The sequence below is a fragment of the Diceros bicornis genome, unplaced genomic scaffold (assembly GCF_020826845.1).
Source record: "Diceros bicornis minor isolate mBicDic1 unplaced genomic scaffold, mDicBic1.mat.cur scaffold_326_ctg1, whole genome shotgun sequence".
Classification (NCBI taxonomy): domain Eukaryota; kingdom Metazoa; phylum Chordata; class Mammalia; order Perissodactyla; family Rhinocerotidae; genus Diceros; species Diceros bicornis.
The window spans coordinates 182,590-209,054 of NW_026691197.1; the positions used below are offsets into that span (position 1 = coordinate 182,590).

The 26,465-nt window shown below is 50.2% G+C and overlaps 1 protein-coding gene across 1 annotated transcript in view; it reads left to right on the forward strand.

Moving 5' to 3' along the window:
• Positions 1–26,465, forward strand: part of LOC131402896 (ral guanine nucleotide dissociation stimulator-like) — a 119,072-nt gene that overhangs the window by 59,669 nt on the left and 32,938 nt on the right. The gene's annotated exons all lie outside the window — the stretch shown is intronic.

The window sequence follows — 26,465 nt, forward strand, 5'->3', positions numbered from 1 at the left end:
CCTTGGCAACGACAATAAAAAAATGAAAGTAGGGAATGGCCCATTTCCAGTCTCAGAATTCTGTGAAATTTTACTGCCTATCCCCAGTCTCCCAGGACTGACACTCTTTTTATTCTTTTAAGATTAGATTACATTTTAATCTCCTTTAATCAGAGTTTTCTCTCATCCTTGTTATGTATATACATGTTCTAATACATAATATTTAAAACATTATTTTTGGCCCTACATTTTCCAGATTCACTCATAGTTGTTTTCTGATGGATGCATGCCTTTGTAATTATGTTTATAACTCCATTAACTATAGAAATTGACTAAATGATGAGTAGTAATATACTAATACAGGAAAATGGCCCATTTTTATTCAACATAAAGTTTCATGTTTTCATCAAGACAAATACATGAATACTTAATTGTTCAGCAAAAACTCTTACTGTGTACAAGTGAGCAATTATAAATCTATTGGAGTTGGTTTACCTTGTCGATTATTCCTTGTTTCCGAATTGTGCATTCAGCATTTCCATGAACCCATTAGAATCCTGCATCTTTATCCTACCATTTTATTTTTTTGTTATAATTTTTATTTATTTATTTTTTCCTCCAAAGCCCCAGTATATAGTTGTATGTCATAGCTGCACATCCTTCTAGTTGCTGTATGTGGGACTTGGCCTCAGCATGGCTGGAGAAGTGGTGTGTCGGTGTGCGCCTAGGATCCAAACCCGGGCCGCCAGCAGCGTAGCTCGCACACTTAACCACTCAGCCACGGGGCCAGCCCTATCCTACCATGTTAAATACTAGGTCATTGACAAAAGTCCACATGACTTGTTCAGTTGTGTTCTAATGTGTCCTCCGTAGGGTGTCTTCCCGGGTACGTTTTCCAATGTGAACTCCAGCTGATGGCCTTGTGACACTGATATAAATACTGGTGTCTCCACAGATCATGGGGCCAATGATGTATGGTCCTTTACGTAGTCATATATAACCTAATACTTTTCATCCTATTTGTGTAAGGAATGCTATGGAAGGTAGATTGGTGACAATTAACAAAAGATGATTGATTATGAACATGTTGTTAGGGAGAAAAATTGAACCTCTGGGTATAAAGTTTTACTTTTTATGCAATTAATCATCCACCCTAACAAACCCCATTTATAGGCAGGTATATATATATATATATATATATATATATATATATATATATATATATATTAGATTAAGATTATATCATCTATTTGTTTGAATGTGCCTTTGTAAAGTATGCCTTGTTTCTCTTGCCCTTTCGTACTGGGAGAAATATGGAATAGCTAGAAACTGACTGGATTACTCTGGTCTGAACTCAGATCACGTAGGGCTTGAATCGTTTAACAAATGAGCGATTAATGGCGGCTACACCACTGGGATCTCCTGATCAAACATCGCGGTCATACACCCTATTGTGGATATGGACTGTAGAATAGGACTGTGCTGTTTTCCCGAGGGTAACTTGTTCTGTTGATCAATATTTTGGATCAATAAGTGATAAAATATTTTGACTAGCTGGTCTAGATTTTAATCACTCAGAGGTTATTTTATTCTCTGAGGTCACCCCAACCAAAATTGTTAGTCCATTTAAGTTTTGTTATCCCTTGATTTGGCTTACCTTTGTTTTTTTTTAATTCATTGAAGCTCCATAGAGTCTTCTCGTCTTACTTTGTCATTCCCGCCTCTTCAGGGAAAGGTCAATTTCACTGATTAAAAGTAAGAGAGAGTAAAATCCTCGAGTGGCCGTTCATACAATTCCTCATTTAGACAACAAATGATGATGCTGCCTTTGCAGGGTCCAGTCACTGTGGCCTTTACACCATGTCACTGGGCAAGCAGTGCCTGTAACACCAGAAATGCCAGAGGAGATGCTTTTGGTAAACAGGTGGGGGCTGTGTTGCCGAGTTTCTTTTACTTTTTTAAATCTTTCCTTGAATGCCTACTTGTGTTGGGTTAACAGTTAATGTAATAAATAATTGTTGGGTTGAATTTATTTTATTGTTAACTTTCGGTGATGATCTGTTCTAAGATTATGCAAGGAGAAATAATTCTTATTCCTCATAGTAACAGTAGTACTTTTATGAATTAATAGATTAATGCAGTATTAGATTAGGAGTTAGTTTCTGTGATTGAAATTAAGATAAGTATATTGTTGAACCTGAAGGCTTTCTTAATTGGTGGCTGAATTTAGGCCAACTAGGGTATTGTTTGTACTCCCTCTCTAAGGAAGGTTGTATCCTGTATCTAAAAGGCTGTACCTCTTTAGGGCTGGGTCTGGGGAAGGCAGGAGACTGGACAAGTGTGGACCTGGCTCTGGCCCAGAGGGATGAGCAAGAGACACCGGGCACCTGCTGCCACACACAGCCACAGCAGACATCACCAATCAGTCACGACATGCTGGGCTGCAGAGCCCAGAGAGCCCCCCAGTCCTCAAAAAGTTGCACACGGAAGCCACTCCTGGGCAGAGCAGGGGACTGTGATGAACCCATTTGCCATCCCAGCTCCCCTAAGACGTGCTCCAGGCCTCCTCTCCCCACTTATTCCGCCAGCTCCTCACTGTCCTCAGGACTCAGGCCTTCAAGGCCCGCCAGCAGGCTGCTCCAGCACTTCTCCTTCCTTCCCATCGCCTCCCCTCTCTGCTCCCACTCTAGTTCCAGGGCAAGTTACCTGTGGCTCCAGAGTGCTGCTCCTTGGCCTGGAAGGGCCTTCCTTCACCCCATCCACCCTGTGCACTCCTACTTACCCTTCAAGACTCGACTCCTGTGATGCCTCCTCAGGAAGCCCTCCCTGACGCTTCATCTCCCCAGGCCTACTCTGGGCCACCACTCTGCCTTCTGTCCACGTCCGTCACTGCCTGGAACCCTGCTGGGCCCCGTTCTCTGGTCTTCACGTGTACCCCAGCCCCTCAGGTGGGAAGGAAACTCTTAGGCTCAGGGCAATGGAGCAGATTCCTGGACTGTGGTGACACTACCCACCTCAGGAGAGGTCATTCTTTGGGCCTCTTCCAGCTGTGGCCCATTGCAGCTCAGCTGGAGCCAGGACACAGGGAGGCTGGCTCTGGGCTCAGTAGATCACAAGGTCGGCCTAGGGAAAAGGCACAGGGGGCCACACAGAGGGGCTCGGGACAAAACTCCAAGTCAACGATACCCTTGCTAAGGGCAGCAGGGGCCAAAGGCAGCTGCACAGGCCACAGGAAGTGCTGGTGAGCTTTTCATCTGCTCAGAGAGTCCCAGGGCTGGATAGAAGGAACTCAGGAGGCCCATCTGAGGTGGAGGTCACCTCGGGGGCATGCAAGCAGAAGCTGCGGGTCCCACAGCAAGTCGAATCTGAAGAGCTGACTCTCAAACTCCTTGTGGCTCTAACGTCTCCGAGTTGGAAGTCAGTCCCCTCAGTCACAGCCTCTAGCTGCCCCCTCACAGGGCTGTGCCTCTCAATCACAGCTCCCAAGGCGAGAGGAGGCTGAGGGTGAAGGCAACCTCCTATCTGTGAGAACCGCTGTGATCACGGCCTCCCACGAGTGGCTAAGGATGATGAGCAAGGGACAGAGGGACTGACCCACACGACTTCCCCTCGGATGCTGAACATGCTTGTGATTCACAGGGCCAATCAGTATCTGTCCTTCTCCTCCACTCCTCTCTCCTCAAAAGGACATGTCAGTGTTTACTATGACATCCACAGACACATCAAGGGCATCTGGGAAGATGTGTACATCTGGAGAGTCAGGAAATGTGAAAACCAGTAATATCTGCATCCATGTGTGCAGATACCGACATCTACATACAACTGTCACATTCCTCCAGCAGCCCTGGAATACTCCACAATCATGCTGCCAGGTTTTGGCACATAGTAGCCAAACCAACTGGTGGTGTCCCTATGTGCCACCACTGCTGGGGTCTACCTTGAGATTTGGGGGAGGCAGGGTGCCATGCCCCATCTCACTAAAGTCTGGCTGGTGTCCAGGAGGGTCTCACAGCCTTCGACAATCTTGCCCTCCATGGCTATGTTTTCCTGGATGCTCTCTGTCTCGTTTACTTCATTGTACGTTATCCTGTCGGGACAGAAAATGTCAGAGACAGGCTGCCCCCGTCTCTCAGGGAGAAGGGAATGCCGGGCCTCTGGCCAGACCTAGGAAGAAGGCTTGGCACCCAGGATTCTCAGGTGGAGCCTGTGGTCACAAAGGGGGAGAGAGCATGCATATTGAATGCCCGCTCTGCCAGACACTCTATGGGCATGATCTCACATCATCCTTCTCATAGCCCAAGGAGACAGGTGTTGGAAATGGAAATGGAGATTAATAGCTAGAAAGCAGGTCTGATTTAAAAGTCTGAACCACGTGGAACAGAGATGGCAAAACTGGGAGGACAGGAGTATAGGAAACCTTTCTTCATTACTCTGCCCCCCACACCACTACTGGCCTTATCTCCATCCATAGAACTCCACCCACCCATCCTTCCTCAGGGCCTTTGCACTTACTGTCTCCACCCCTCGCCCAATGCACGTTATACAGTTGCTTTCTTAATGTTCAGGACCTGGAATGGCTTAGTTTTGGAGCACCTGGCAATCCAGCTGGCTCACGGAAAGTCTGACTCCAGTAGGCTCCAGCATGTCTGGGGGGAGCAAGACACACCTTGCCTCTTAATCTGACAATAAGGACAACTCTCCTATTTGTCCTGTTATGACTGCCGCAACACCCCTCCTCCAGGAGGTGGCGCCATTTAACTGCTTTTTAAAAATAGCATTGGTGGTGGGGCCGGCCCCGTGCCTTAGCGGTTAAGTGTGCATGCTCCGCTACTGGCGGCCCGGGTTCGGATCCTGGGCGCGCACCGACACGCCGCTTCTCTGGCCATGCTGAGACAACGTCCTACATACAACAACTAGAAGGATGTGCAACTATGACATACAACTATCTACTGGGGCTTTGGGGGCAAAAAGGAGGAGGATTGGCAATAGATGTTAGGATTGGCATGAATGTTAGCTCAGGGCTGATCTTCCTCACAAAAAAAAAAAAATAACATTGGTGGGAAAAGAGGCCTGTGAGTTGCCAACTTTGCTAAGAGCCTTGGTGGGTTTTCAGGAGTCTTAGGAAGATAGTAATTTTGTGGGGAGAAGCATCTGGAGAAAGTACCCCACTTACTCTAAGAAAAGCACAAACCTCTTATTTGTCTGCTGATGCCTCAAATTCTACAAGCACGACCAGATCACCAAGAGGGCTGCTTAATATGCATGGCTTCCAAAGTTCTCTAGTAGACACTGTCCAGTTTAACCCTCCCAGCAATGAGAGATGACACTGGTCGAGCTGAATCGGTGATTAACGACCTCAGTGTGATGAGCAAATTACTGGGCCTCTCTGACCCTCAGTTTGCTCGGTCGGAATGAGGATGGAAGATAACGCATTTCACGTGCTGCCCTCTGGCCCAGCACACAGCAGGCGCTTGAGTAAAGGGCCATGATCACTGTTGCTAGTATCACTGGTTGCAAAGGTGTTATTATTCAACTATTATTACCCGTTGTTTTCTGGTTATCAGACTGGGGCATGGAAATGGGGTCTCTTTCTTAGGAGCCTCAGTCCCTCCCTCCCAGCAATGCTCTTCTCAGCAGCCCAGGCCCTAGCCGTCTTCTGGAAGGGACGGGGCACAGGGAGGCACCTTTCAAGGATATGCTAGTTCCCTGGATATGGATTTATTTTTGGAGGTTAGCAAAGGTAAGCAGAACCATTTCTTTTGACGAGGGTGGGGATTTTGCTGAGGAGGGCTGTATTTGCTACAAACAAGGGGGCGATCCCAGAGTAGCAACACTAGTTTCACTGTTAGACAAGTGCCAGCTGCAGCTGCTCAGGACTCCTGCCAGCCCCGGCTGGGGTTTATGCTGAGAGCCACACTGTCCACGCAGCTGGGGAGGAGTTCCCAGGGCCACAGTCTGCCGGGGGAGCTGGAATTGATGACCTGGGTTACAGTGAGCCCAAGAGATGAGGTTCAGGAGAAAATGCGGGACAAAGGCCAGAGGTAGGAGAGGGGAGGAGTGTTTCTGAGCAGAGCCAGGGAGGGTTTGTTATCTGATGGCTTCCTGCCTGGCTGGGAGCTTTCCTCAGTCCCCCAAGGGAGGGAGAGAGGAGGATGAAAGGGCTGCTGTCAGGGCTATAGGAAAACACTCTTCTGTGCCTCTAGGGCTGTGTTCAGGCCAGATGCAGGTGATCAGGTGATCAGATGAGTAGGCTTCCGGAAAGGGGATCAGGATCTTAGGATAAAGTCCTTGGCACCAATGTGCCTTCCTTGCTACGGCACGCACCGGGACAGGGCATCCCACAGGGATGAGGAGTCTCATTGGAGTCCCAAGTCTTCTCCTTGGGGAAGGGTGCAAGATTTGGCTCCTTGGAGCACGAGAGGACTGGGGTCCCCACCCCACAATGCTTTTTGTTAGTCTGCAAACACACTCTGATTACATCTGCTCCCTGAATGAAGCTCCACTCCGTGGCCTGTGCCCTGCCCTAGTCCAGCCTGGTCCTCCCTCTGCCCAGCTGGGAGACATGGCCCTACTGGCTGCCTTTTGCTGGACTCGGGAAGCCATTTAGGGCACTGAGTGGTTGGCAGGGCTGGGGACTGGACCTCACATGCTGCTGACCGACACTCCTTTGCAGCTTCTGGCAGCCCATCATTGAGTATGAGGCTGCTCATCATCTCTTAGCCTCCATAAGGTGCAGACCCCAGGGCTTAGCTCTTGGCACGCACCTTGTTCCTGCCTAAACCTACTCCTTTGGTGATCTCATCAGTCTTGTGACTTTAAATACCATCTCTGAGTTGATGGCACCTGAATCGCTCACTCCCTTACACTTCAGACTCAAACGCCCTCCTCCCTCTTGTCCCCTCCACCACTGTTGTCCATCTCAAGCTCAACAAGCCCCCAGTCAAGCTCCAGTGAAGCAAGAAATATTTCCCCTCCACACCTGCCCAGCCTGCCAGTTTTTCCATTTTGGTTAGCAGCAACTCCAACCTTCTGCTTGCTCAGCCAAAAACTCTGGAATCATCCTTGACTCCCATCTTCTCTCTCCCCACATCTAATGCATGAGAAACTCCTGTTGGTTCCATCTTCAAAACACACCCCGAATCTGAACCTCCTCCTCACCTCCACTGCCACCACCTGGTGCAGGCCACCGTCAGCTGCTGCCTGGGCTGTTGTAGGCCCCTCCTCCCTGGTCCCTCTGCTTCTGCCCCGGCAGAGGAAGGATCCCCCTGGGCTTTGGAGACTGAATGAGGGGCAGCGGAGGGGCCTTGACCAGAGGGCTGGGGTCTCTGACACTGGACAAGTCATGGGCTTGTCCACCCGTGACACTGCCTGCTGTGATGCAGCCTTGGGCACATGAAGGCCCATTACCCAGGCCCCCTCTGGGGCTCCTATACCACAGGTTGTGAGACACTGACACTGGAGAACAGAGGAAGTTGGCAGAGTGCCTGCGAGTCCCTGGGCGGATCCCCACCTGGCAGGTGGGCCCACGTGAGTGCCAGGGCCCTTCCTCGAACCCCATCTGTGTCAGGGACAGCACACCACCCACACCATCCCACCAACTGCCCCCTAGGCTTGAGCTGTGAACTCCTCAGATTGCTCCGGGGACCCTGCTTCCAGGTGGAACAGGCTGGGGGTGCCCCAACACCCACCTCTTCGGATCCTAACCTGAACATGAGATTTTAGCATCTGGGGCTCAGGAAACTCCCGCTGGGGAGCATCCTTAGCCCTGGCCTGTCCACTGGTGGGGGCACCCGGGAGCTGGGCTCACCCAGACAGCTCCCCCAGTTTAGCCCTGGCGTCCTCCAGTCTGTTGGCTCTATGTGCTAGTGAAAAGTGGGCCAGGAGTTTGTGCAGTGTCAGAATGTGCCTGGGAATCTGCGGCAGGGAGAGGCAGGGGGACAGGGACAGAGGCAAGGATGGGGAAGGTCAGAGGGACAGGGAAACAGAGGCAAGGAGAGAGACAATGATGAAGTAAGTCTGAGAGAAAACAGCAATGTAGAGAGGGAGAGAGAGTGACCAAGTGGACGGAGAATGGTTCTCTCAGCTCCCAACTCTCCCATGAGCAGGGCTGAGGACGGACACCAACAACACTTCTGATCTCAAACTCTAATGTGGAGGCTCTTCCAGGGTCTTGTCTGGGGCAAGAGCCCAGATCTTAAGGCTCTAAGCCAGCAGGAGAAAGGGCCTGGTGGTGGGCTCAGGACCAGGAGCTCCCCCTCACCTTCCCACACTGCCTGCTCTGTGGAGCTGGACAGGCCTGCCATCTGCTGGGTCGGGGGCTGGCTCTAACCCCATTCTCCAGGCAGCCCAGAGCTGGGGCCTGTTAGGGCCTGGGATCTTCTGGCCATGGCTACGTGGTGCCCGGAGCTGTGGCTTGCTCCCAGCTGGGGCCCTCACTGCCATGGACCCCCAGAAGGCTTCCAAGGTATGTGCCCTCAAGGACAGGGCTAGGTGCCAGCTGGAACATGGGGTCAGTGAGGAAGATCTCCAGAACTCTCTCCTTGCAGTCAGTTTGGCCTCATAGTGCTTCAGTAGTTTGTCAGAGTCACTGTTCTGCTTTCAGTGGGCCAGGATCTGCAGGCTGTACTGGTGGCTGGAGACCAACTCTTGATAGAAATTGACCATGGGCAGCAGGATGTCTAATGGGTCTGCACGAGGAGTGGCTCCACAAGCCCTTGGTCACCCAGCCCCACCCACAGAGGTCAAGACCAAGTTCAGAGCTCCCACCCAGAGACACCCTTGCCTTTGAGGATGACTCTGGCACCACTGCCCTATGCAGGGCCAGATAGGTGGCCCCAGGCATCAGGGCAACATCAGAGTCACAGATCTTTATAGAGATGGGGCCCCATCTTGTCTGACACCTGTGTATTGGAAGGTCAGAGAGGGCTGTTGCGGGTGCTCTGGTGTGCCTCGCTGCCTGAAGGGTCTGAAAGCCACCCAGCTCCGGAGTTTTGGGGGTTCAGCTGAGGCCTCTGTGGTCACTGAATTGCAGCTCCACATCCCCCTCAGCCCTGGCTCCCCCAAGAAATTTCCCACCCAGAGTGCCCCACCAGTGACAGAAGTGACCCATCCAAGGTCATAAGGTGAGTCAGTAGCTGGCCTGGAACCAGGTCTCCTGAGTTCTCCTCTCCAGGGCTTCCCTCCACAAGACATGCCCTCCCGAGTCACGTCCCTTCAGCTGTCTGTCCATTTATCCACATGTCCCTGTCCTTCCATGCCTCCCGAGGTTCAGCCACTTGGGTCTGCTGCTGGCCTGCTCTGCCCCAACCACTTGGAAACACAATACCCTGCCTTCCAGCCCCCGAAAGCCCAGCCAATCTCCCCAAACTTGCCCTTCAGTACTTGATTGGCAGGGATGGGTCCACTGAAACCTCTGCTTATAAACTCCATTAAAGAAAAACATGCCTCCTTTGAGATAAACTCTAAGTGGGAGCTTACACAGGGCATTCCAGTACCCAAGGGACGGCACCTTCAACCACGCCACTACAGGAAGTGCAGACCTCGTCTTTCTAGGGCCGCTTCCTATTATGACCTTGGGGAAAAGCGGGGCTCTCTGACTTAGGGAAGTGAACAGCAAAATGTCACACTCAGTGTGGGAGAGGCGCGATGCAGGGGTCCTGCTGTGCAGCCCTCGGGGCCGTCAGGGTGGTGCAGCCCCCTCGGAGAGCAGTGACGCAGGGTGGAAGGAGTGGGAGACTTGACCGTGCTTCTACCATTTGTTTCAGTCATTCTACTTTTGGAAATCTGTCCCAAGGAGACACTTTCTTATATGAACATTTCAGATGCAGAGATGAGTGTTTCTAGTAACAAAAATTTGCAACAACTTTAAGAGCCAATGATGGGAGATGGCTGCATGGATGATGGCATGCTCACAGGTACTGGAGCATCATACAGTCATCAAAAAGCATATTTTCAGCATGAGAAAACACTTGTGCTATAATGTTAAGTAAAAAAACAAACACATCAAGATTCAAATTCAGCATTCATATATGTGACGTTATGTAAATAAAGCGGGGGGGGGGGAACCTAAGGTCTGTGCATAGAAAAAAATCTGAAGAAAACACAACAAAGTGTTTACAGTGGTTATCTTTGGAAAGGAGAACTGTGGTTGATATAGCTTTTAACATTTTCTGCTTCTCTAGATTGTCAAATTTTCTCAAATGGGTTTATATATATAATTTTTAAAAGGGAAAAGTAGATAAGGAACTAAAAATATATTGCTTCCTCCTAGAAAAACAGCTTTTGCCGACTTGTCTTTTCTCTTCTGCTCCCTCTGAGGGATTCTGTGTGTTTTCAAGGGGCCGCTGTTACACCCCGGGAGGATGGAAGTGCCGCCAGCCTGGAGGAGTGGGCCCTGGAGAGGGACTTCTCAGATGGATTTCTGTGCAGGTGGGTCTGGAGACCTCTGCCAGGGCTGCCTGCTCACCCAGGCCCCAGTGGGCCAGCTGGAGATGCAGGCCTTCAGGCCTTGGTAAAGATCTGGTGCAAACACCAGATGGCCTCACTGACAGAGGAACCACAGGGTAAGCTCCGGCGACGGAGTTCCTGCCCCTCCAAGGCCTCGCCCAAGTCCAGCAGAGGTGAGGGGACTAGGAAAAGGGCAGGGGCTGCCACCACCGGTGGGATTCTAGCAGCCTTTCTCAAGTGACACCTTATGTGAAAACCCCATCAGCGGGATACACTATGTAACTTGTGGCCCAGTGCAGAGAAAATATGCAGGACTCCTTAAAAAATGACATTTCAAGATGGTGACAACAGAGGACTAAATCAAACATAGATTTTTCTAAACATGGGTCACACGCCCCAGAAGCTGGCAGAGGATGGGAACTGCTCTTGCTCCCAGCCTTCCTGGCACCCTCAGTGCACACCTGCTGGGGTGACCCTGAGGGATCTTAGAGAAACTCAGGGCTCTGGAGAAATCAGAGGAAATGCCACTGATGATGTGAAAAGAGCTAGGGCTTGAGACCCACGCAGAGCAGGCTCAAATCCACCTTATCCTGCTTGTCAGCTGTGTGACCTCCAGCAAGATGCCTAACATCTCTGAAGCTCAGGTTTTCCCTGTAAAATATGAAGGTGAAATGATGTCGCCCCTGTAAGTAATGGGACAATTTGAGGGCCTGGTACAGAGAAGTTGCTCAGTAAATGCTAGCTCTCGACCACCCCCTTTTGGGGGGACAACTTAGAAAAGCAAAAACACCCAGATTCTCCCATGCACGTGCCCTGTCACTACCTAAAGAGCCCTGGGTATCATGCCTTCTCACTGGCAGCTTAGCACCAGGTTGGGTAATGGGCCTCTGAGCGCCCCTGGCAGCCACATTTGCTGTGGCTCCCCTCCCAGCCTCCTCTTCCCCGCCCATGGTCCCCAGCCAGCCAGCTCCAGAACACAGCCCGAGTCTCCTCTCCCAGGATGAGCTGTAAGGATGCCAGAGAGACTTCTGCTACTTCCTGCAGCCCCCTCCCCTCCCAGCTGTACCTCCTCTGTCCTTGTTCATCACCCTCAGCTCCTACCACCCTGGAGACCTGGGAACCACCCCAATGTGTCTGGGGTTTGAGCTGAATGACAGAGGGGAAGCCAAAGGGACTCTGTCATGCACCCCATTTGTGGACAGGAAAACAGGCCCAGAGAGAAAGAGTTAACCCCCCTGGGAGTCAGGGCAGCCCCAGCCTAGGAGCCTGTCCTCACATCCCTGCAGTGGTATCTGTCTTTCTCTGCCACATCAGATGCCCCTCCCTACTGCCATTCTCCACGTGTGCTCTCTGCTCCCTCCCTCTGTGATGACCCAGCACTTTGGCTGTTGGAGGCGCCTGGTGCTTTCCTCTTCTGTGAGCTGTCACAGGGGGCTGTCTCCTCTCCTAGCAGTTTGTGCCCTGAGGGCAAACCCCCACCCTGGGGTCTCACTCTCTCAGTACAACAAGAGCAGTGGCGGAACGTGCTGAGTGGACACAGAGACACCCTTGAGCTGTGTGGCACACGTCCAAAGATAGTAGCTCAGGAAATCACAAACATGCCACAGAGCCAGCTCCCCTCCCTTTCCAGGGCATGTGGCTTTGTCCCCTCAAGGCCACTTGCTGAACCACAGGATGAATGGGCTCTGACAATTGAACGAACGGAGCACTTTAAAAGCAAAATGGGACAGTTACCCACTCTCCATTTCCGGGTTGCTAAAACTACACCAGCCTGTGCTTGAAGAGCGGCTGAAAATATCTAATGGAGAAATATTCAGTGCCAATGCAGGCTTTTCTATTTTTTCCATTCTCTGAGAACCTTGGCACATGAAATAATGGCTGTTCTTGGATCTGAACTCTAAAGAGCTAGGGGACTCACACACAGGCTCATGGAGAGCTCAGAGACACGTGGATGCCCAGTCAGCACCCCCACTGCCCTGATTTCATCACCCCCATGCCAGTCTGCTCTCTTTGCCAGTTCTGGGATTTGCACGTGGTATCCTTTTCTCTTCAGGATTGTGGGGTATGTGTGTGGGAGTGTGTGTGTGGGTAAATGTAGTTTGTATGTAAAACTGATGGAGCTCATCTCAGAGCCATCTACAGGACATCTACTCCCCAGGGACCAGAGCAATAACCAGATGCAGTCAGGTGAGACGCTTTGCTCCCTACACAGGCAACACCGGCAGTCTGGGAGTCTGATTTAAGGATTGGGCTGGGTGGGCAAAGCTCTGGAGAGCTGTGAGCCTGGGGACCCTGCAGAAGCCTTGGGCTATGGCCCACCCCTACTAGGACCCAATGTCAGGATGGTAGCAGGAACCTCTGAGCTCACAGAGCCAGCCTTTCCCTTATCCTGCTGGTCCCTTCTGAGGATGCATTTGCTTTGGATCCAGGTTGGCTTGGCTGACATCCAAGACCTGCTCAGTTGACCCTTGTCAACGATGACAATGGACAGTTGGGAATTTGGCTTATTATCCCAACTCGCCGGCTAGAGTCTAGCTCTGGCTACCCAACCTGGCTCAATGTCTGGTGTCTCAGCTGAGCCCTGCCCACTTGCCACCCCACAGTCTGGCCTTCTTGGCCCATCAGAGGTAAACCCTCATTTGCCACATCCCTTGGCTGCACTGCTCATTCGCTCCTGCCCCACCACAGTGCCCTCTCTGGAGACAGTGTCTTTAATCCAGAATGCATTTAGTCAGTGCAGTCATTGATGGAGGAATTAGTCTATGTTTTCTCTCTTTTGTTAGCAGTCAAGGTTTTGCTAAAGATCTCTGTACTTCTTGTTTTTCAAACAGCTGCCACACAACTCAGTTCTCTCTCCTTCCTTCTCCATTCCCTCTGGCCTCTTCCAAGCCTAAGAGATGCCCATCTCTGTCTCCCTTTGTGCCAATGCTGTCAGCATGTCCTGATGGAGTTCGTGTGGTGGGCACCATGCTGGGCATGGGTGAGACACAGCCAGAGGGGGATAAGTCAGATCCCTTCACTGGAGGAGCTTCCAGCCTAAGAAAGGGGTCAGAAACCCACAGAGGTAACTTATACTCCAACAAAGTGAGGCCAGAACAGAGGGGTGCCCCTACTGCAGTGGGAGGGTCTCACCATGGAATCCACAAGCGCTACCCAGAGGTTTTGAAGGACAAAACAGGAGCCCAATTGGGCTGGCCCCGTGGTGTGGTAGTTAAGTGCATGAGCTCCGCTGCTGGTGGCCCAGGATCCAAACTGATGCACCGCTTGTCAGGCCATGCTGTGGTTGTGTCCCATATAAAAGTGGAGGAAAATGGGCACAGATATTAGCCCAGGGCCAGTCTTCCTCAGCAAAAAGTGGAGGACTGGCATGGATGTTAGCTCAGGGCTGATCTTCCTCACAAAAAATAAAAAAAAGGAACTCAACATGTGTGCTAGAGTATAGAAGGAATTGGAGCAGAGAGGATGATGTGAACAAAGATGCAGAGTACAACAGGGTGTTGAGTGCAGGGCAGCAGGGGTGGGGATGGCAGGAGGAACATGAGAAACAGGACTCAAGGCATAGAGTGGGCCCCGCAGAGGGGCTGCCTGGGGAGGGGTCAAGGTGGCCCTCTCCATGTCAAAGTTGGTTTGTAAACCTGATCCCAAGGCTACAGTTTTACCTTAAACTCTGAACTAAAGATCTCTGCAGTTTCTTGCAGAGTCAGCCTTCCAGGATTCTGAGTGCTCCCAAGCCAGGAAAATACCACGACCATCTCTAAACTTCTACCCTGCCCTTTAGGACTGCCTGAGCCGTTCCAACTTACTTCCAATCATAAATGGGAGAAAAATAGCTATTAAAACAATGAAATGGTGCCAAACTGAGGATTCTAGAGGAGGGGAGGATTCTTCGCAGAAGAGGATGCTCCCTTTGTTTTAGATGGTCCTTGGAGCTTTTTGGTTACAAAAGATGAAGCCCAAGAGAACTCTTTAGATGAGAGAGAAGAGACTGAGCAGAGCTGGATAGTTTTGCTTAATAACTTTGCTTTTGTTTGGGTGTGATCTCCCCTTACCTCTAGGGAGAGTTGGCTGCTGGTGGGGGCTCTGGGTGTAGAGGGTATAGAGGGACTAGAGACAGGGCAGTGTCCTCGATGTCTGACCTGTGCACAGCCTGCTAAGAAGGGCCTAATGCCTGGTTTAAGGCTCTGCTGTTGTTGCCTTGAAACTCTTAAGAGCCCTGCATTTTCAATTTGCACTGGGCCCAGCAAAGTGTTTAGCTGATCCTGAAAAAATGTGTAGACAAGTGTATATTGGTAAAGGATTAATGACCAGCTCTCTGAAAGAAAAACTCTGACTGGTAGCACTGGCCAATGTCCATGCTGTAAACATTCCTGGCCCATTTTAAGCTACCAAAGAGTGAATAACAAGCTTGCAAGATTCTTGAAAATTTCACAACCGACTTGCAAGTTGGTGTGAGCCAGCTCCAGCACATCACTGGATGTAAGGCGAGGGTGTTGGCAGATAAAGGGATTATGAACACCCCCACCACCACCAAAATGGCAGTTGGGAGAGTATGGAGAGAGGCCAGCGTGCGGAGAGGAGGTCAGCAAGAAATCCCTGTAGCAGGAAAGGCTGAGTGACAGAAGGGCAAGGATGTCTTCTATTCAGCTTTCAGCTGTTTTCTGTTTCAGTACTGGAAACCCCCTCGACTGTATCTAAGCCTTTCAGAAAGTCTGGTCCATACTTGGCCCATGTTGGGGGCTTTGGGAGTGAAGGAGGAGCCAGTTGGGTGTCATTAGGGCTTTCGTGGATACTCTGGTTCTCCTCTTGGGACAGGGCAGGACTGTACTGCCCAGGCCCCTGAAGTCGGGTGTGGTCATATGACTCGCTTTGTCCAATAAAACGTGAGCAGAGTTGTCAGGCATCATTTGCCACGTTGCTTCCAAAGCCCTGGGACTGGTGAATTTCCTGATGGTGGGACCCCTGTCAACCTGTGTCCCTGACTCTGAGTGAGAATGTTGTGGAGCAGAACACACAATGGACACACAGTGTGAGAGAGAAAGCAATCTTTGTTGTTTTAAGCCTCTGAGACTTGGGGGCTGTTTGTAATTGCAGCAGAATCTAGCTCCACCTGACGGACACATGGAGCGACCACACGGGGGTAAGGAGCAGTCAAGACAGAGTGGAGACTGGCACTGTGAGAAGTGATACAAGAAGTGAGGAAGCAGAATTGGAAGCCAGATGTGGCCAGGAAAATGGAAGACCCTGAAAATCCTCAGGAATACGTGGGATGGGGCTTGAGGATGTTTTCTGGCTATCAGGTGTACCCTGAGAGCTTGAGGCCAGCCAGGTGACACAGTGGTTCCTGAATATGCACCTTTTATATGGCCTGTCTCCCCAGCAAGGAAGGAATAACGTGTGTGGCAGTCACAGGCCAAGGATCTACAGCCAGGAGACCCAAGGTTGAGCCTGGGTTCCAGCGCTGGAAGTGACCTTGGAGTGACCTTGGATAAGTCCTTTCCTCTTCTGTGGACCTCCCAGTTCTCAGATCCCTCCCAGCTCTGATGTTCTATGACCCTCTGTCTTTGTCATGGGCATCACTCATCACTTACTTGGCTCCTCAGCACCTCCTGCCTACCTGATGGCCTACTTCCTGGGAAATGGGCTCTGTTTCACCTTCCTGGAGCCCCTCCAGAGCACACAGGTGCCCTCTGCTCTGCAAGGTGTGTGTGTGTGTGTGTGTGTGTGTGTGTGAGAGTGAGAGAGAGTGAGAGAATGAGAGAGAGAGAGAGAAAGAAAGACTACAGCCAGAAAGGTTTACCAAGCTGATCTTGCAAAGTCTTACTTAGGGGCCGGCCCCAAGGCTTAGTGGTTAAGTGCACCCGCTCCACTACTGGTGGCCCGAGTTCGGATCCTGGGCGCGCACTGACGCACTGTTCATCCGGCCATGCTGAGGCGGCGTCCCACATACGACAACTAGAAGGATGTGCAACTGTGATATACACTTATTTACTGGGGCTTTAGGGAGAAAAAGGAGGACTGGCAATATATGTTAGCTCAGGGCCGGTCTTCCTCAGCAAAAAGAGGAAGATTGGCATGAATGTTAGCTCAGGGCTGATCTTCCTCACAAAAAAAAAAAGTCTCACTTAAAAAAATTGTTTTCCCTGGAGAGTAATGTACTCAGTTGGAAACGTTGCTCCAAATTCCCATTAAAAAGGCCTCTGCTGCCACGCTGACACACACACACTTTCACCAAAACTGACCAGTTTTGTGCCCCCAGCACCAGAGAGGGCCCTGTCCTTTGCATCCACCCCTTCTCTTGCCTACCAAACCCCGAAAACTTTCAAGGCCATATGCGACATGAACCCATACCTTCTTTGGCCATAAAATGACTCGTTTTCTACCTGGGTTCACACTGCAAGCTCTATTATGGTGCCAGTCACACTCTACCACAATCAGACCTTAAGACTTGAAACTTCCATCTCTTTACTGCCTCCCACAGAACCTGATGTCCATTCATTCATCAAGTCCTTACAGAGTACCTACTATGTGCAACGCAGAAGGGACAAGTGATAAAGGACACCCCTGCCCACCAGACCAGGTGAGGGACAGACACCTGTGGAGCCGGCTCTACCATGGCATGCTGAGGGTAGGAAAGCTGTGGCAGCAGGGGTCATGGAGCACATTCTGGGATGAGAGTCCCCAGGAGGAGGCAGTCGAGCTTGGTAGGATTCCACCAGGCAGAGAAGCGTGGGAGTGGCAAGGGCACTCCAAACAGAAGCCCCAGCATATGCAAAGGCCAAGATGTGCACAACTCATGACCAGAGACCACTGGCTGGAGCCCCAAGTGATGAGGGAAGAGGAGCCTGGGGAAGAGGATGAGGAAGTGGTCAGCTGATCTTAGGCAGTTAGTGAATGAGTGAGTGAGTGAATGACACCCTTGATCATGAAGCCAGTAACCTGGTACTGGTCCCTAGACCTATTCCTTTGTCCCTAGCAAGGACTCAGCTTGGTTTCAGGGATATGTGTAGGGCTAGGCTAGATCTCAGAATGAACCAGATGGTTTAGACACGGGACAAGCCCCCATCCCAGGACCCACTAGTAGTGTGGCAAGACTGGCAAGTAGACACGCAGACCTGGGTTCTAGTCCTGGCTCTGCCACCTCCCAGCTGTGTGAGCTTGGGCAGGTGCCTTGAGTTCTCTGAGCCTGCTTCCTCGTTCCAACCTATGAGGATGGTTATGGGGACTGACTAAGAAAGCATCTCTGACAGTGCCTGCTGCAGTGTAGAGGAGGTGTGTGGAATCTGAAACTTTTGTTCAAGCTCAAGTTTCAAGCTGATGTGACCATTAGTTTAGGGCTTGGCAGCGGCACCATAAGGTGGAATTGGAAATTTCAGATCGTTGAACATTCCAGGCAGAGCTGGCTTCAAGGGCGTGTGATGGGGTCCTATGCTCAGAAGGCCCCATGCTTGGGGCTTCAAGTTCTGCAGTTGCAACCTTGAAGTTATTATTTCTCTTTGAATTTGTTTTCATGAGAAACATCTGATGGAACAATGGAGCACACCCCAGGGGCTTGGAGCCTCAGCCCTCATGTGTTGCTGCCTCCTGCTGCCTCCCTGGGATGGTTACTCAGCTGCTCGCTCCCCACACGCCGGCACCCCCAGAAACCATGACCTCCTGTATCCTCTGTCTGGGAGCAAATGGGTGGAGTCAGCCAGTAAGACTCACATTCCACAGTGAGTCACCCTCCACCCTCTGAAGGGGCCTTGGGGTAAGTGTAGACAGGACGGGTGCAGTGCAAACCCGATGGTGTCTCAGAGCAGGGCAAGGAGACAATGCCTGGGCATTAGGTGGGTGACTCAGCAGGGACATCTTGCCCAACCCTCATCTAGGTACCAAGTGTATCATGGCACAGAGTTTTGAGGAGGTTGGAGGTTGATATTGGGGGGTTTCCTGTCTGCCATGGGTGGGTTGGTGGTCTGTGAGAAGGGGAGATCGACTTCCCCGACTCCACCCAGGGCCTTGCATTTTTCCCTTGCGTCAGGCCCTTCAAATCATGCAGCCAACCCTGGTTAGAATCTGTTTCCATTTTCCCATCCTCAGCTCAGAGTCCTCGGTCCTTATGTGATGTGGCCAAATTGCTCTGAGCATCTGGTGCGCACTGGTGAGATGAGGGGGGAGAGGCAATCACATCATTCGGCGCTGGGGTAGACAGCTGGTGAGGGGCGTCTAAGGGACAGAGAGCCAGCGCTTCCCAAGCTTTAATGTAAATGGCAATCGACTGGGATGTTGTGAAAGTGCAGATTCTGATTCTGGAGGTCTGGGCAGGGCCTGAGATTCTGCATCTCTAGTATACTCTTTCTTCATGGAAACCAATTTGAGTAGTGAAGTTCTAGAAGGCTTAACCTAGGAACAGCGTGGCCTCCAGACCAATGCCTGGCGAGCCCCTGTAGGAGCTCTTATGACAGGCAGAGGGAACGACTGCTTAGAACTGAGCCAGCAGCCCACACTATGATGACTCATCAGGAACTCTATGTCCCCGGACACTTCAGCTGATAATGTGGGAATGCTTAGTCAATGTGGTCATCAGCAGAGTAACTAAAAACTCGCCCATAAATAACCTCACTCAAGCCTCACAACCTTGTCAGGCAAGTATAAAAAGGCTGCTTTATAGATGAAGGAATGGAGGCACAGAGGATGGGTGGATGTACTCTAGGTTGCAACTGTCAAGTGGCAGAGGTAGGATCTGAACTCAGATCTGACTAAGGCCCTTCCCACTCTGCCAGCATCACTAAATTTAAGTTTGAAGGCTGGCATAGCTGTGACTGGAAGCTGGTCCCCCTGCCCGTCATGTGCCCCCTGGCGCTCCCTGCAGGAGCCCAGAGTGTGAGGTGTTGGCCCTGTGCCTTGGGGCCCCTGGCCAGCCTCCTCTGCACCCCTAGCCAGCAGTCACCTCTGCCTTCAGTCACTCGATATTGATCTCCCCATCCTCGATCTGCTGCCGTAGCTGATTGGCCACTGTCTTCTTGTCTCCACGATCAGCAGCAGGTGCAGGTACTTCTGCATCAGCGTTTCACGCTCCCTGGCCAGGGTCTGGTAGCTGTGGACAGACATAAGTGGCAAGACACTGTCTTCTTGTCCCCCAGAGATCCAAGCAGAAATAGGGCTCCCCCACTGACTGCAATTAGAAGATCCTGACTCCCAGACCTGGTGCACAGGGCCTTGACCTGGCTGCAGTGCTGTTACCGACTGCTCTGGCCCCTTCTCCAGCTGCTGTCTCACACTCTGACCTCTGGTTCCTCTAACTGATCCTGTTCTCTCCCCTCCCCCTCCAACCCACCCCCTGGGCCTTTGTACAGGCTCACTCTCTTGTTAAGGGGAATGCATCCAGTGACTTTAAGTTAAAGTCACTGCTCAAATTGAACAACAAAGCCTAGATGACAGCACATCTGTTTACAACATGGTTCACTGAATATTTTGAGTCCACTGTTGAGACCTACCACTCAGAGAAAGAGATTCCTTTCAAAATATGACTGCTCACTGGCAAGTGCTTTTGTTCCCATGGAGAGACTGATGCTGGTGTGTGCCCCCCTCCACACACGCACCGAAGTTAGGAAAAGTCTTATGACTCACATAATAGAGGTCTCCGAGGAGAGCAGGGCCAGAATCTCAAGCAGCTCTGAAATGGCTTGAGAGAGCAAGGAAAGGAGCCTGGCCTGGTCTTTTATTGTGGTTGGAGGTTGTAAAGAAAAATTATTTAATGATACTTGTCAAAGTCGGTAAGGCATATTTTATTCAGAACCACTGTGATACGCAGAGACCACCGTGATGGGATTCACAGCGGGGGAGAAATGAGATTGGGCTCGACTCTGAATGCAGCATGGGCAAGTGGGAATTCATGGCCAGGCAGCATGGTGGGGGTCAGGGGATGGAAAATTACTAAGAAAAAAAACAAGTGTGGAGTTTCTGGCTAACCTGACCTAACAGGATTCTTACCAAAGAGAGACCAGAGTGATCAGACACCACCTGAGGGATGGTGGAGGAGGAGGAGGAGCCTGAGCAGATCTCGATGGTGATCAGACATACGGGTGGGTGTTCTGGTTAAACTGACTTAGCAAGGTTCTTTCTAAAACTGGATTTTACAAGGAATTGCACAGACAGGCCTACCAGAAGGTTCAGGAGCCTGACTAAAGTTTGGTCAAAGCAAGAAATCTTTGCCAGGGCTGAGACCAGGGCAAGAGTTCTGCGTACAGACAGGGATTGTGTGGTTGGATCCGAAGCCAGTGCCAGAGAAGGGAGACTCTGAACTTGTTCCTCAGCTTGTCCAGGTGTGGGCACGAGGGGAAGAGGGAGAGGAGAGGCGTAAGCTGTCAGCACTCATCAAAAAGTGTGGAGAACAAACATGCATACAAAAATATGCATTCACAATGACTTGTTTTTATAGAAAGAAACACCAACAGGAACCTCAAGAATGATCAAAACTATGTACTGGGGATGGCTGGAGTAACAGCGCTGGAGGGGACCCAGAAATGTTGGTAGTGACTCCTCTGAAGTTAGACTTTTCTATTTTACAGATTTATCTAATATAAACAGAAATTTACACATACCATGTTTTCCCATTTCACAGTCTTTCTTTAATTTTAACTTCTGTACATAGGAAACCATTCTAAGATTTAATTCCTTTAGCACACTAACGGTTACAAAAGAGTAACCATATGAAATGACATTTTCATATCTCTTGCTAACTACAAGGACAAGCTGCATCCTAGTTTGTCTTCCACTGCGTCTCACACAGGCAGGATTTTCAGGAATCAGTGGCATATTATAATGCAAGAGGGGTTTGGGTTTAGCTCCTTAAACATAGTAGGATTAGTTTGATTAGTTTTCTCCACATCAATTAAAATACAAATTCCATTACTTTAGCTTTTTAAATCTCAATGTACTCTAGGGACAAGCACACGCAAACAATGATGTAAAAACGAAAAACGCACCTGAAAACTTCAACACATTCATTTCACACCTTGAGATTCTCTTGCATAAAAAGAACAAAAATTCTCTTTAGTTCCACAATTTTCTTGCCTTATTGACATTATATCTCTCCATCAATTCACATTTTTCAGCCCAAGAAACTCAAAATGTTATTTCTCATACAGGAAATAAAATTACAAAGAGCTAAGGGAAACCAGAAGCACAGGACTGCAGTGTTCAATCGATACAGGAATCCAAAGCAAAGAAACACAAATATTGGGATCAGCACAGATAAGCAGCCTGCTTCCCACAGGACAGAAGGAAAGCCACATTCAGAAAGTTAAACACATTCTAAACTCTCCTGGTGGGGATAGAAGCCCTGGAGTGGGTCAGTTCCTGGTGCAGGAGGGTGGGGACACATGAGCAGCCACAGGAATGCACTCTGGGAGCTCATACACCCTCCCCTGCCTGGGGAGGAAGAGAAGGGCTCCCTCTCTCAGCTTCCACTCTCACAAGTGAGGAGACTCTCAACAGGATGCAGTTTAAGGTTGTGACTCAAATGAACCCTAAATTCATAAACCCTAATCCAGACACAGAACTCCTGACATTCACAGACTTTCTCAATGTGCACAAATTACCCTCTGCAGGCACCTACTCTGTGGGTGCAAAACTCCACCCTGTGTGTAGACACAGGCCCAAGGAGAGCACAGGGACAACCTCAGGAAGGGCAGCAACTCCCTCCCCCTGTGCAGGTGCCTTCCCAGCTTTCCAGGGCTCTGCAGCTTCTCTCAGCAGAAAGGCTCCTTCTGTGGTGGATATGAGCAGAGAGGACATGCAGCAAGAAGGTGTGGGCCTCAAGTACTTCCCTGTGCAGGCGCAAGGGGGCTTAGCTTAGAGACCCTGACCCCAAGCCTCTGCTCCCAGTCACGTTGCTTTCGGCTACAGTGATCTTGTAAATGGCACAACCCAGTGCTTGAAGAATCCAGCAAATTCACACAAACCTACACTTTAATGGAAAGGAGGGAAGAAAGTTGTAAAGCATTTTTCTAGTTCAACAAGAAAAGCCACATGTATTTATTACTTTCAGAAAATAATGTTAATTAACTGTTGTTTCCATGGCAAGACACTGTTTTATAAACAATTAAATCATACTTAACACTTGCTGATCAAGTGTAAGCCCTGGAATTCCAGTTGAAAACACTACATCCCAAAGAAAAGAACAGAACTAACAATATGACTACCCACGCTCAGGGGAGGCAGAAAGGGAAACAAGAATTTTTGACACATTCAATGTAATACTAGAATCTTTTATTTTTTCTGAAATTTATCTATTTCTTGCCTCTTTGGAAATATTTTATACTGATTTTCAAGCCCACTGATTACATAAACTTTAACTTTTGAAAACCTGAGGCTCAACTAAGTGAGTAAATCTTTTCAAGGTGACAAACTCAGGGAGGGACAGTGCTGACAGGCCAGAACACCCAAGAAAGTTTGCACAGAGGAACCTCCACTCCAAGACCTTCCCGTAGGATGTCTGTGCCAGGAGAGAGCCTGGGAGGGGCACAGGGACTTCATACGACAGATTCCAGGTGGCCATTCTCTGCTCTCCTCTCGTGGAAAAGAGCCACAGACAAAATATAAATCTCACAGTCAACTCAGCGAAAAGCAAACTCCCAACAGCTTCCGACCAAGCAGGACAGCCCCCAGTCTCCCCAGCTGAGTTTCTTATTTCTTAGCTCAGGCCATAAACTCAGCACTGACTTCAACTCCCCCCTCCCCAGCCCTCACCATTTCCCATCTGTACACGGTACTACTGTCTCGATCTCCAAACACACCCAGAATTCAACCTCCTCTCTCCACCCTGACCTAAGCCTCCAAGGCCTCTTGCCTGGCTTATTGGAACAGCCTCCTAACTGGTCTCCTTGCCTCTGCCCCGGCCCCTCTGTGGTATATTCTCAACAGAACAGCCAGATCAAGTCTGCTAACCTTTTGTCCAGCCATGTTACTCCTTCTCTCAAAACCTTCCAAATGGTCACCATCTCATTCAGAATAAACGCCCAAGTCCTCACTATGACCAACAAGGCCCCATGATTGGGCCCAAGCCACCACTCTGCCTTCAGCTCCTGCTGCCCTCACCGGCTGTGCCCTGGCCACACTGGCCTCCTTACTGCTCCCAGAGCAGGCCACTTGCCCTTCCTCCTACACTGCTTTTGGGCCTTGTTCAAAACCTACCTCTGCAGTGAGACGTTTCCTGGCCCTCCTGGCTACAACTCCACCTCCCTCCAGCCTGGCACACATCACTCTCCCACAGGAGTCACACCATTGGTGTCACATCTAGAACGTCACCCAGGGCATGCTTTTTGTGTTTTGTTCACTTCTCTGGCCCCAGGGTCTAGAACAATGCGTGACACAAACCTTGCACTCAATAAGAAATGTAGCTTAACGAATGGATGACTGTAAAAACAACAAAGAACTGCCTAACACTTGGGCAAGGAAGGCCAAATCTGTAAGAACACCAGGGGCTAGGGGAGGCTGGTCCATTTATCAGCCCTAAAATGACGCACAGCATCATGTTAGAAAGAAAACTCCCCACCACATCCTACAAATACCATACATCTTTTTAGCAGCATCAACAGAGCCCTTCAAATGTAAACACCTTTTCTACTTTGAAGCAGCCTTCAGTGTCCCATTATCGCTCATCACATGCCTACCGCTAACTTTAACATGATAACTTTCAGATCTAAGGTAATATGACTGACATTAAACTCTGTTTTCTACCTTACCCAAGTCTCTCTTGGGAATGATTGTAGGTATGCAAGCAGTAATAACCTGAGAACAGATGGAGAAGTAAATAATTCTATTCCTTCCCCCACCCTGTGCCCCCAGCAAACAGTACAACACTGTCTGATTCTTTGTCTTTTTAAAACAAACTTCACCAGAAATACATCTGCTGAACATGCTCCTTTGGAAGTCAGGGCTACTGTTTCCTTCAGACACCTAAAGCATTTAAGTGTCCAGATGCCACAAACTATTGAAATATTGCTCACGTGTCTACCGTACAGTTCCCAAACTGAGATTTCAGTAAACTTACGTTGCAGCTGCCAGGAAAAGAAAAAGGAAGCAAAAACAATGCCATCCACGATGACAAGTGGAATTAAACCAAACGAAAGTTTTCCTTTACAGATGCAGGGACACTTGAAAGAAAATCACTCCTTACAAGGAGTGAGGGAACTAAAATTGTTGTGGGAAGAAAAAGAGAGCCCGTGTACAAATGCTTTCAAGGCAACTTGCAAAATTCCAAATTATCTTGCCAGCAAAGATTAATGAACTGTCTCCTCTGGAGCAGAAGCGTGCTGGTGATGGTGGTCAGGGCAGGCCACCCCAAGATGCACCACTCTGGTATGAGGATTATTTTGAGCTGAAGACAATAAAGAGTCAGGAGACTCAGGAAGAACATTTGCTTTTCCCCTCCAAAACTGCCTAAAGAATTTAACATAGAAGACCTGTTTCAGGAAGGAGCCAATATCATATGATGGCTGTAATATAATGTAAAATAGATGTTACAATAGGATTGGCACCAACAAGCCCATTTTATCAAAATTTCTGTCTCTTCCTGGTCACATTCTCTATAGCTTGCCCTCAAAAGAGTTGTCAGACAAACATTTGTATTTCTATTTCCATGTGAATTGTCTTCTTCCCTGTAAAATCCCAAACCACTACCCCTCCAACACCTTCCACGCCTTTAGCTACAGTACAATACTTAAGCAAGCAGCTTAGACAGAATGACGAGCTGCTCATTTCCGAGTTTCTCACATGTATACATGTTATTAAACTTGGTATTATTTTCTCCTGTTAACCTGTTTTTTAATCATTTGGGCAGCCATAAGATCCTTAAGGGAAAGGGCAGAGGAGGATTCTCCCTCCTGCCCAACACTAGCATTGACCAAAGCACCAATACCCCACCCCTGTTCCCCCAACACATTGTATTAGGACCCCAAGAAGTTAAGGCACAACGAGATGGATTGTTTCTCTCTCTCATCACAGAAAAAGAAGTTGGAATGACCTATCAGTCAACAAAAACATGCATGTGTTGTGAGCATTGGAATATGTCCCTCCCCTCCAGCCTACATCATAACTACAGAGGAGTTAGAGAGTTTCCACTTCTTAAGTCCTGGCGGGGAAGGAAAAAGCCTCCCAAGAACCATTGCCCCAGACCCACCCAGTGCCCCCCCTCCACTCTCTGACTCCCTGCTACCCTTCCTGCCCCAGCAGCCATGGGCTTGTCAGGCCAGTGCCAGAGCACCAAGGCTGGATGGAAAGAGCGTCCAGACCCACAGGGACCTGGTTGTCAGATGCACCGGTCTCACTATGGGAGCTGTCCCCGCCTGCTCTCCCTGAGGAGCCACTCCCCACAACGGCCCCGCCCCAAACTGCGCCAGCCAGTCCCAGCTGCTAAGGGCCCAGGCGAGCACAGTCTTCCATGCCGACTGGTGCAGGTGCACTTACTCGCGTCCCTCTCCCCGCTGCCCAGGAGAATGAGGACAATGTGATGCTCAGCCGCTGAGGCCAATCCAGGTGAGCAACGTGGGTGGGGCCAGAAGTGCGGGTGGAAGTGCATCAGTCGCCATCTTGGCGTCCAGCGGGGCCCCTCTGGGAGGGCCGGCCACATTCTCCCACCCCCTCGGTCTGGGTCATTTGCTATGAATACCGCAGCAGTGACCCATCAGGGCAGCGGAACAGACGCGTTTTGGCAGCGTGACCCCAGGGTGGGTGCATCAGGCAGCAGTTTGCCTAGGCCCACAGACGAGGCCATCTTGCTTTACGGAGGACAGATGGGCACACGCCGCCATCTTGCCATCCTTTGGGGCCTGGGGACCAGCTCCCACTTGCTGCACAGTGTCGCTTTGAGCCCTACTCTTGTGGCAGTCCCACTGTGGGACAGAGAGGAGGGGGCCGGAGCCTGGCAGCATGACAGCCTGAGGCCCGGGATGGTGATCACTGCACTGCCGCGAACTGATCCCACCACTGGGCAACGAGGAGAAACAGCCATCTCCTTCCACAGGTAACCAGCTGCTGCCGCCCAGTCAGCCCCTCTG